This window comes from Oryza glaberrima, chromosome 4 (genome assembly GCF_000147395.1).
Source record: "Oryza glaberrima chromosome 4, OglaRS2, whole genome shotgun sequence".
NCBI lineage: Eukaryota > Viridiplantae > Streptophyta > Magnoliopsida > Poales > Poaceae > Oryza > Oryza glaberrima.
Genome location: NC_068329.1, coordinates 5500424 through 5510797, shown reverse-complemented (window position 1 = coordinate 5510797; position 10374 = coordinate 5500424).

Genomic DNA, 10374 nt, shown 5'->3' with positions numbered 1-10374 from the left:
TGCATCCACCGCATCAATCTCCCATCCATTCGCAGCCACTTCCAAAGCAAATCGCATCACACCAATTTGCATCCATGGTGGAAGAGAGAGAAAGCTTCGAAAGTCAGTGGGCGCCCTCCGACGTAACGGAGGAAAACTTGAAAGAGATGGTGGCGCACGGCGTCCTTCCGGCGAAGGAGATCATCGGGTGGCGTCCAGCATTCGGCGAAGCATTCCCGACCCCCGACACACATGAAGTTGTGGTATTTTCTCATTTCTTCTATGGCGGATTCTCTCTTCCAACCTCAAGATTCTTCCGGGGGATTTTGGATTTCTATGGGATTAGTTTGCATCACTTAAACCCGAACTCCATAGTTCACATCGCCAACTTTATACACGCCTACGAAGCTTTTTTGGGCATCAGGCCACATTTTGCCTTATTCCATCGCATCTTCTTCCTCAAGCCCAAACCAAACAAGAGTAAACCATGCGTAGTTGGGGGGGCTGGATTTCAACTGAGGGGAACTCTGAGCCAAAAATATTTCTCCATGCCTTTCAAAACCTCAAGCAAAGGCTGGCATGCAAATTGGTTCTATGTGCAAAACCCCGAGCCTGCACTCCCCGAGTACTCCTGTCTCCCTCCAGTTTACCAAGACACTTGGAACTCACTTCCAATGGGAGAGGAAGCCGCTCAGGCGCTTGCCCTAATGGACCGTATGCTGAAGCTGAAGGAGCAAGGTCTGCAAGGTGAACAGATCACTCGACACTTCATCAAGAGCCGACTAGCTCCAATCAAAAAGAGATCTCGTACAGCCTTTGATTTTGACGGAAAACACGACCCCAACCGTGAAGATCCTGAATCTCTCGAATTCAAGGTTATGAAGGAAAGAATGTATAAAATCTTCTCGAATGCAATTGTAGTCAGCTACTCACACTTGTTGCCAGTGGTGCCGTATAATGCTTTCAACCCCCCTCCACCGGTATGTACTTAATATCTCAGCTTTTCTAAAAAGCACACTTTTATCTTCTGCGAGGTTGACTGAAAACTCGAAATATGATATATAGGAGTTTGCTTTGATGAAGTCTGACCCTCCGATCGCTCAACGCCGCTCTCCTCGTGGGAAGACTATCCAAACCAGTGGAGGGCCAAAAATCCGATCTGTTGATCAATCAGACACTTCGAAGCCAACCAGTCAGTCGGACTCCCGCAAGAGGAAATTAGTCCTGAGTGATGATGAAAACGACAATGCTGAAAAAGCCAGTAGCAAAGGGGTGACTGGAAAACAACCAAGGCAGGCTAATCCAAAGAAGAAAACATCGAGTCATCCCATGCCGAATATCAGGAAGTCTTCCAGGTACAAATCATTTGGCGATCCTCCTCGTATTGATGCTCGCTCATTATTCAAATAATGCTGATAGCATAACTCAAACTCGCAGGAAACCATCTGACATAGATCCTTCTGGAAAAGACTCTGATCCGACTAACATGGAAACGGGTCCTTCAAAAGAAACCAGGCCGACTGTAGAAGATCATCTGAGTGACAAACAACCGGCGACCGACAATGTAGGTCCCAGCGACGAGCCCCCGACTGGAAATCAGTCGACCAAAACTGGGGTTGGCGCTAATCAGGAGCCCCCGACTGGTTTCCAGTCGAGTACAGAACCAAATAAAGATATTCCTGAAGCAGAAGCTCGAGCTGATAGTCCTCCTAAAAAGGATACCGACGTCGATCCAGGGCCTAGCTCTTCTGTTAAAGTTCAAGGGCCTGCTCGTCCCCGACCGGAGATAATCACAGGTAAATTCATCCTCTGAGCCTATCCTGATCCGACAGACTTTCTCCAATTGGCTTACCTTACTCATGAATATACAAGGCCCAATGATTGGCGACGAAGAAGAGGTCCTCCGGATCCGATCAGCTGAGGATTCCCGTCCACCTATCTTGGTCAAGTGGTGGGACAATGACATGCAACCTCAAGGTATTGTGATCAATAAACAAAAAGAAGACGAGGAACTAGGCATGCTGAAGAAGGCTCTCGGCCAGGCCACTCGTCTTGTAAACGTAAGTCTTCTCATACATATCTTCTATTATCCTGTCGCCCACTTCATTGAATAAAACCTTTTATGCAGAGAATCCACCTTAGGAATGAGGCGAAAACCGCTACCTTAGAGAAGTTAGTTCCCCATCTTGGAACCCTTGAGACCACCAAAGACCAGCTGCACGAAGCTAAAGAACTTGCCAGGAAAACTGAGCGTGATCTGAGGGATCGGATCACCGAGCTTCAAGAATCCAACTATGAACTGAGTGGTTCGTCAAAAGGTAAATACCATCTCTGTCTGACTTACTTGCACTGCCATCCTTGTCATATCAATTAATCAAGAAGCAATACAGTGCAAGCTGCCAGGATTTCCGATTTAGAGAAGCGGGTCCAGGCTCTGGAGAAGGACAAAGCTGAATTGGCAAAGCAGAGGGACTCGGCTCTGAAAGATGTTGAAGGTACTGGTGATTAAGTCCTCATATCTCAATGCTCACTTGTTGATATGAATCTATTTGTGCAGAGTGCAAAATCAAGTCCCAGGCGCAATTTGATGTCTTGGTCAACAAGATCAAGAGACTTGAAGGGGCCAGGGATGAAGTCGCTAATGCCACTACCCCACTCGTCCAAGCCATGTTCTTTAATAATAACGGTCCGAGTACATTTGACGCTTCCGAAATCTTCGATAAGCTAAGGATTGCTCCGGATACTTACTTCAAGAATATTAAGGAGGCTGGAAGTATGGGAGCAAGCATGGCATTAGCTATGACCAAGTCTTTTGTATCCTAAAATCGATATCGACGCCATTGATGGATTTGCAGACGGGACGAGCGAAGAAACAGCTCTTGATCTCATCAATGATGCGCAAAAAGCCACCGACAAGATTGCTGTTGACGTAGTTGAGAGATTCCAAAACGTCGACCTTCGGCCGACTGGATCTGATAAGTCCGATGATGAAAGAACTGATACTGATTAATATCATATTGTAACAGTGATTCTGAGAATGAAGATGATGATGATGATGATGATGATGATGAAGGCTCAATTTGTACAATACTGATGAATTTATGCTATGCTCGATATTTCAAACTTAGCTCCTGATTTCTTAAAAGCTTTCGTCAAACCTTATTGAGCCTAGAACCCGCAAAAGTTATTAAAAAACTTTCAGTCCTCATTGACTAAGCCAAAAAATCAAGCAGGGCAATGATAAATCAAGTAAGCAAATTGAATTGATAAAAATCACATTCCATTATTATTATAGTAGCCCCCGACTGATAACCTCAAGGAAAAGCTTGATGTTAGCGGTCAAAGAGGAAAATACAAAAGTAGTGCCTAAGCATAGAATCGACGAAGATGTTCAATATTCCAAGAGTTGTTGATAAGAGTACCATCTTCGCGCTTGAGTCGATAAGAACCTGGTCGAGTGACTTCAGAAATTATAAACGGTCCATCCCACAAGGGAGATAACTTATGCTGATCCTATGTGGTTTGAATTTTTCTCAGAACCAGGTCGCCGACTAAAAAGGCTCGCGATCGAATATTCCGATTATGATAACGGCGCAACCCTTGCAAGTACCGAGCCGACTGAATTAAAACTGCTTCGCGGGCTTCTTCCAGTCGGTTGATATCGTCCACTCGGTCTTCTTCGTAGCGTTCTTCCCGAAAGTTGCGAAATCGTAAGGATTCAAATTCTACCTCACTCGGCAACATTGCTTCCGCTCCATAAACTAGGAAAAAAGGCGATTGGCCCATAGCTCGGCTGGGAGTGGTGCGCAAGGACCAAAGTACAGACGACAGCTGTTCTACCCACTTGCCGGCATAAGGACGCAGTCGGTCGAAAACTCCCGCTTTTATTCCTTGAATGACCATACCATTGGCATGTTCAACCTGTCCATTGCTCATGGGGTGCGCTACGGAGGCGTAATAATTTTTGATGCCGAAGTCCTCACAAAAGTCTTTGAATACTCCGCCTGTGGATTGGGTGCCGTTATCAGTGATAATCCGATTGGGTACCACGAACCGGTGTACAATGTTGATGAATAAATCTCTAGCTTTGTCTGCCGTAATTGTAATGACCGGTTTAGCTTCGATCCACTTGGAAAATTTGTCAACAGCCTCAAAGAGGTGAGTATAACCGCCAACTGCCTTTTTGAACGGGCCGACCATGTCAAGCCCCCAAACCGCAAACGGCCAAGACAACGGGATGGTTTGCAACTCCTGAGCTGGTAAATGAGTTTGTCGGGCGAAAAATTGACAACCCTCGCATGTTTGCACAATTTTGTCGGCGTCGGATACAGCTGTAGGCCAGAAGAAACCCTGCCGATAAGCCTTGCCAACGACGGTTCGTGCGGCAGCATGATTGCCACAAATGCCTGAATGTATATCCTTTAACAATTGTCTTCCCTCCTCCAAAGACACACAGCGTTGTAGGATTCCTGATGGGCTTTTCTTGTACAGCTCGGTCTCATGTATGACATAAAGTCTGCTGCGCCTGGAGATCTGCTCGGCTTCATCTTTATCTTGAGGGAGTTCTTGTGTGGTCAAAAATCTTATGAGGGGCTCTCTCCAGTCGGCTTCAATCATGCTTACATCTTGAGTGTCCGCGGTCTCGATTATTTCTTTCCTTGGTACAGTCGGCTGATAAAGATGTTCAACGAACACGTCGGAAGGAGCTGCTTCTCGCTTTGAGCCGAAATTAGCCAGTCTGTCGGCTGCCTCGTTGTTGTGTCGAAGAACATGGGTGAGTTCAAGTCCGTCGAATTTGTCTTCCAACTTGCGTACCTCTTGCCGATAAGCAGCCATGTTATCATCAAGGCAGGACCACTCTTTCATGACTTGATCAACAACCAACTGAGAATCTCCACGAACTATCAGACGCCGAATGCCCAGGGAGGTCGCGATCCTCAATCCGTGAAGCAGCGCCTCATACTCTGCCACGTTATGGGACACAGAAAAATGTATCCACATACGTAGCTCAATCTTTCTGCAGTCGGGGAGATTAAAACAACCCTAGCTCCAGTGCCTGAAAGCCTCTTCGACCCGTCAAAATGCATGGTCCAATACTCCATCTTCTCCTCGGGCATGTCTTCTTGGCACTCGGTCCACTCGGCGACAAAGTCAGCTAAAGCTTGGGACTTGATCGAAGTTTGCGGCTTGAATGATATATCCAAGGACATCAACTCTAAGGCCTACTTTGCGATTCGTCCATTTGCTTCGCGATTATGAAGTATATCCCCGAGTGGAAACGATGTGACCACCGTGACCGAGTGACCTTGGAAGTAGTGAGATAATTTCCTGACGGCAATTAAGACACCATATAATAGCTTCTGAACCTGAGGATATCTCGTCTTGGAGTCAGCCAAAACCTCGCTAATGAAGTAAATTGGTCGTTGGACTTTTTGAACATGGAATTCTTCTTCTCGCTCGACAACCAGGACCGTGCTCACAACCTGAGAAGTTGCTGATACGTATAACAACAGCGGCTCTTGTGGGTGCGGTGAAGCCAAAACTGGTGGAGTAGTGAGAAGTTTCTTGAAGTCTTCAAAGGCTTTTTGTGCTTCGGGTCCCCACTGGAAGTTCTTGGTTTTCTTCAACAGCTTAAAAAAGGGCATCCCCCGTTCGCCGAGTCGCGAAACGAACCGGCTGAGCGCCGCCATGCAACCAGTCAGCTTTTAGACATCTTTCTAGGAGTTTGGCGGTTTCATGTTGAGGATGGCGTTGATTTTCTCCGAGTTGGATTGTATGCCTCTATGAGACACCATAAATCCAAGCAGCTTCCCTGACGGTACTCCGAAGATGCATTTCTCAGGGTTTAGTTTCATCCTGAAAGCGCGGATGCTAGCAAAGGTTTCTTCTAGATCTGCAATCAAATCATCCTTCTGCTTGGTCTTGACGACTACATCATCAACATAAGCTTCAACATTGCGGCCGATCTGAGTTGAAAAACATCTCTGAATCATGCGTTGATAAGTTGCTCCTGCGTTCTTCAATCCAAAGGGCATGGTGATGTAGCAGTAGGCCCCGAAAGGCGTAATGAATGAAGTCTTCAAGCAGTAGGATTCTTTTAGTCGGATCTGATGATATCCTGTGTAGCAATCCAAAAAACTGAGTAGCTCGCAGCCGGCCGTTGAGTCAACTACCTGGTCAATGCGAGGTAACCCAAAAGGATCTTTGGGACAAGACTTGTTGAGGTCACTGTAGTCGACACACATGCGCCATTACCCCGTCTTCTTCCGAACCAGAACTGGGTTAGCCAGCCAGTCGGGATGAAGGACTTCTTTGATGAAGCCCGCTGCTAACAGCTTGGTCAATTCCTGCTTGATCGCGTCCTACCTGTCCTATGCGAACCGACGGAGTCGTTGCTTGTTGGGTTTAGCGTCTTCCTTAACAGGTAAAGAGTGCTCAATCACCTCTCTAGGAATACCAGGCATATCAGATGGTTTCCACGCAAAGATATCTTTATTATTTTGAAGAAAGGTGATGAGCGCGCTTTCCTATTTACAATCTAACTCGGCGCCTATTACAGCAGATTTGGTAGGATCGGAGGGATCTAGTGGAATCTTTTTAGTCTTGGCGTCGCTTTCTTCGGTTTTGGACATCTTGGTTGCAAGCACTTCTCCTTCGCTTGCCATGGTCGCAGCTAGTCGGATCTCTTCTTGGGCGAGCGTGATCTCGCGGGTCTGGGCCATCTCGCAACTTTCCTTGTCGCATGTGACGGCTTGCTTGATGTCGCTTCATAGGGATATTACTCCTCGAGGACCGGGCATCTTCATCATCATGTAGGTATAGTGCGGGACGGCCATGAACTTGGCTAAGGCCGGGCATCCGAGTATGGCATGGTACGCTGTCTCGAAATCAGCAACTTCAAAGCAAATGTTTTCTGTGCGGAAGTTCTCCCGAGTGCCAAAGGTAACTGGAAGAGTGATCTGGCCGAGTGGTGTGGCAGATAGTCCTGGGATGACACCGTGAAAGGGTGCATTACTCGGCTTTAATTCCGTGCGAGGGATCTTCATGTCGTCTAGAGTTTTGGCGAAAAGGATGTTGAGTGCGCTGCCACCATCGATGAGGGTTCTCCGAAGTTTGACGTTGCGAACCACTAGGTCTAGTACCAGGGGGTACCGTCCCGAGTGGACCACTCGGTCGGGATGATCCGAGCGGTCAAACTTGATTGTTGTCTCTGACCACCGAAGATATTGGGGTGTGTCGGGCTGAACCGCATTGATCTCCCGTTCGGTTAGCTTTTGCTTTCTCTTAGATTCGTAAGCCAAGGATCCGCCAAAGATGTGGTTGAGTTCCTTGCGATGGTCTTGAAAACCAGTCGGCGCGTCATATTCATCATCTTTCTTCTTTGACGTGCTCTAATCTTCGTTTGAGGGCTTGCGTGCATTCTTGGCATATTGCTCTGCGAACTGTTTGTAGACGAAACAATCTTTGGCCGCGTGGTTGGAGTTGGGATGATGCGGACATTGGGAGTTCATGATCTTGTCAAAGGTGTTGACGCGGGAACGTTGTCGGGAGGATGGCGTAGTTGTTGCCACAAGTTCTTCGGGCTTACGCTTGCGATCCTTGTGATTGTTACTTCCACTCCCCCCTGCGGCCGGCGTGTCTTTCTTCGGCTTCCAAGTGGTGCCCGGCTGCTTGGACGCAATAATAGCATCTTCGGCCTTGGCGTACTCATTGGCTTTTTCAAACATTTGCTTAACCGTCTTGGGGGGTTTGCGTCCAAACTTGCCGACTAGGTCTTCGTGGCGAATGCCTTTGGTGAAAGCGGCGATGATGACATCGTCGGTGATGTCAGAGATCTTGTTGCGTTGCTAGGAAAAGTGTCGGATGTAATCACGGAGGGATTCTCCAGACTTCTGAATAACGTTGTAGAGATCAAAGTGTGTACCAGGGTGTTCAAAAGTGCCTTGGAAGTTGGCGATGAAGTGGTCGCGTAGTTCCGCCCATGATCCGATTGTGCCGCGGGGTAGCCCGTGAAGCCAGGACCCGGCAGAATCCGCTAAGGCCACAGGCAGATAATTCGCCATGGCTTTGCTGTCTCCTCCTGCTACACGGATTGCGAGACCGTAGACGGTGAGCCAAGACTCGGGGTTGGTGGTACCGTCATACTTCTCGATTCCAGTCGGCTTAAAGCCGGTTGGCCAGTCCACTCGACGCAGATCATTTGTGAAGGCAGCAACTCCGTCCATATCGTCGTCGTAGTGATCTGGAGAATGATGGGGAGCATGGCCTCTTGCTGCGCGGCGTTGGTTGATGGTGTCACGAAGATCGACGGGGCGCCTTCGATGTGGGGAGTGTGGTCGTTCAACTCGACGCTCCCTATGCCGTTCGGGAGGCGAACGAACAGATCGCTCGTCGTGTCCCCTGCTCCTGCGACTAGATCCGGTACCGGTGACGCTGAGGCTTGGTTGGTGATAGTCTTGAGATTGAAGAGGAGGAACTCGGCTACCAGTCGGCGTGCGGGTACTTGCAGAGTTGGCCGGAACCGAGGCGGCGATCATGGTCTTCGTCTGGTTCAAGATGTTGACGACATGATCGACCTGATTGAGCGCGTCTTCCTTTGGGAGGGTGTTGAGGAGGGTGATCGCTGCAACCGCGTTCTGTTGGGGGGTGCGGAAAATTGCTGTTCCATCGACGTCTTGTTGCCCGATGAGTTCTCTCGCTCGTCGCCCGGATTCCAAGGCGCGCTGCCGTCGATCCTCAGCTTCCTTTGCAGCCCGTTCGCGATCTTGTTGCTCATGCTATAGTTGTTCTCGCTCTTGTCGTTGTCGTTCTTCCTCAAGTCGGCGACGTTCAGCTTCTTGTCGTGTGCGCTCTTCCTCCGCTTCTCGGGCTCGGCGCTGCTCCTCCGTTACGTTGTCGGCCATGAATACGCCGAAAAAGAGAGGCGTGTAGTTATCCTCGTAGCTGTCGTCGAAGTCACCGAAGTCGTCGTAGTCAAGGAGGTCGTAGTGGTAGCCGAAGTCGTCGTAGTCGAGGATCTCGGTTGGTCGAGAACTGACGCCGGGGGAGCTGAGGTAGCCATCCAATTCTTCTGTCGAGACCGTCCCGAGAGGTTGGAGTATAACGCCGACCTCCCTAGAGCTAGATTGGATCTGAGCCGAAGCCGGGTCCCGTCTAGGTCTTCGGGTGGGAGACGCCTTGGTCGTGAAGACAGCCGCCAGATCATCGGGAAGTCTCATCAGAATTTGGGGATAGGACCCATCATCTTGATCTGGTCGTGTTGGAGTAGATTGGATCTCGTCCGAGTGGTTTGAAGCCAACTCGAGAGAGAAAATCTTGGGGTAGACCTTGGCCGAGTTCGGGATACCGATCGGAGCGAAGATCTGGCCTCTTCCCGACTGGTTTGAATCCGAGTCAAGGAGAGAAATCTTGCCGAAGTCATTGGTGATGAAGTCGAGGCTGCTGAACCGGAGCGCCTGCCCGGGAGGGAAGACGAAGTCGTCGATGCCGGAGACGGAACCCATTGCACTAGTCGGCGAAGAACTTGACGCCGCCCCTACCTGGCGCGCCAACTGTCGAAACAAGATTTCGGCAATACTAAAAGGGGGTGGCAATCAAGCTGGAAAAGTGGATGGGTTCAAATGCAAGGAGATTTATACAGGTTCAGGCCTTCTTATTCAAGAAGTAATACCCTACTCCTGTCCGGGGATAGATCCGCCGAGTATGTTATTGATCATATAATCTGGGAGAAAAACGTATCCCTAAAGGCACCCGGACCCCTCCTTATATAGGGGAAGGGATCCGTATTACAAAGTACATACCATATCTCTAACGGAATAGGTAATTACAGATAAAATACAATCGTAACCGACTAGGAACCCGGGTATTTCCTTGATATACTAGTTTGGTATTTAACCCGAGTCCCTTTAAAGATATTCTATCTATACATGGTACCCCATACCCAGTCGGATATACATGCCGTGTAGGTATGGGGTATCTAACACATACAAGACCAAATAGAAGAAAACGCACAGGAGTGCCCTGCTAATAAACAAAGGAGCATTCTCTTAGGTTATCTCAATAATTAATTAAGATGATATACTAATGGGAAGGGCCTATGTTTTATTGGTTTTAACAATCTGTTGCGTGCAAAGTTTGAATATCATGACGTCCACAACATTCTCATCCAATATTTCAATAGACAAATAGATTAGAGATAATAGTAGTATCACTCACCCACAGGCCACAGTAGGAATGTAGCACTAGAAGTAGCTAGCACTACTGGAGAAGAGGTCTTTGGAGGGTCGGCCGATTTCCACAATAGTCCCGGTTTTGACCGGGACTAAAGTGGCTTATTAGTCCCGGTTTATTACTTCAACGGGACGAAGGGTTTTTTAGTCCCGCTTGGTAACACCA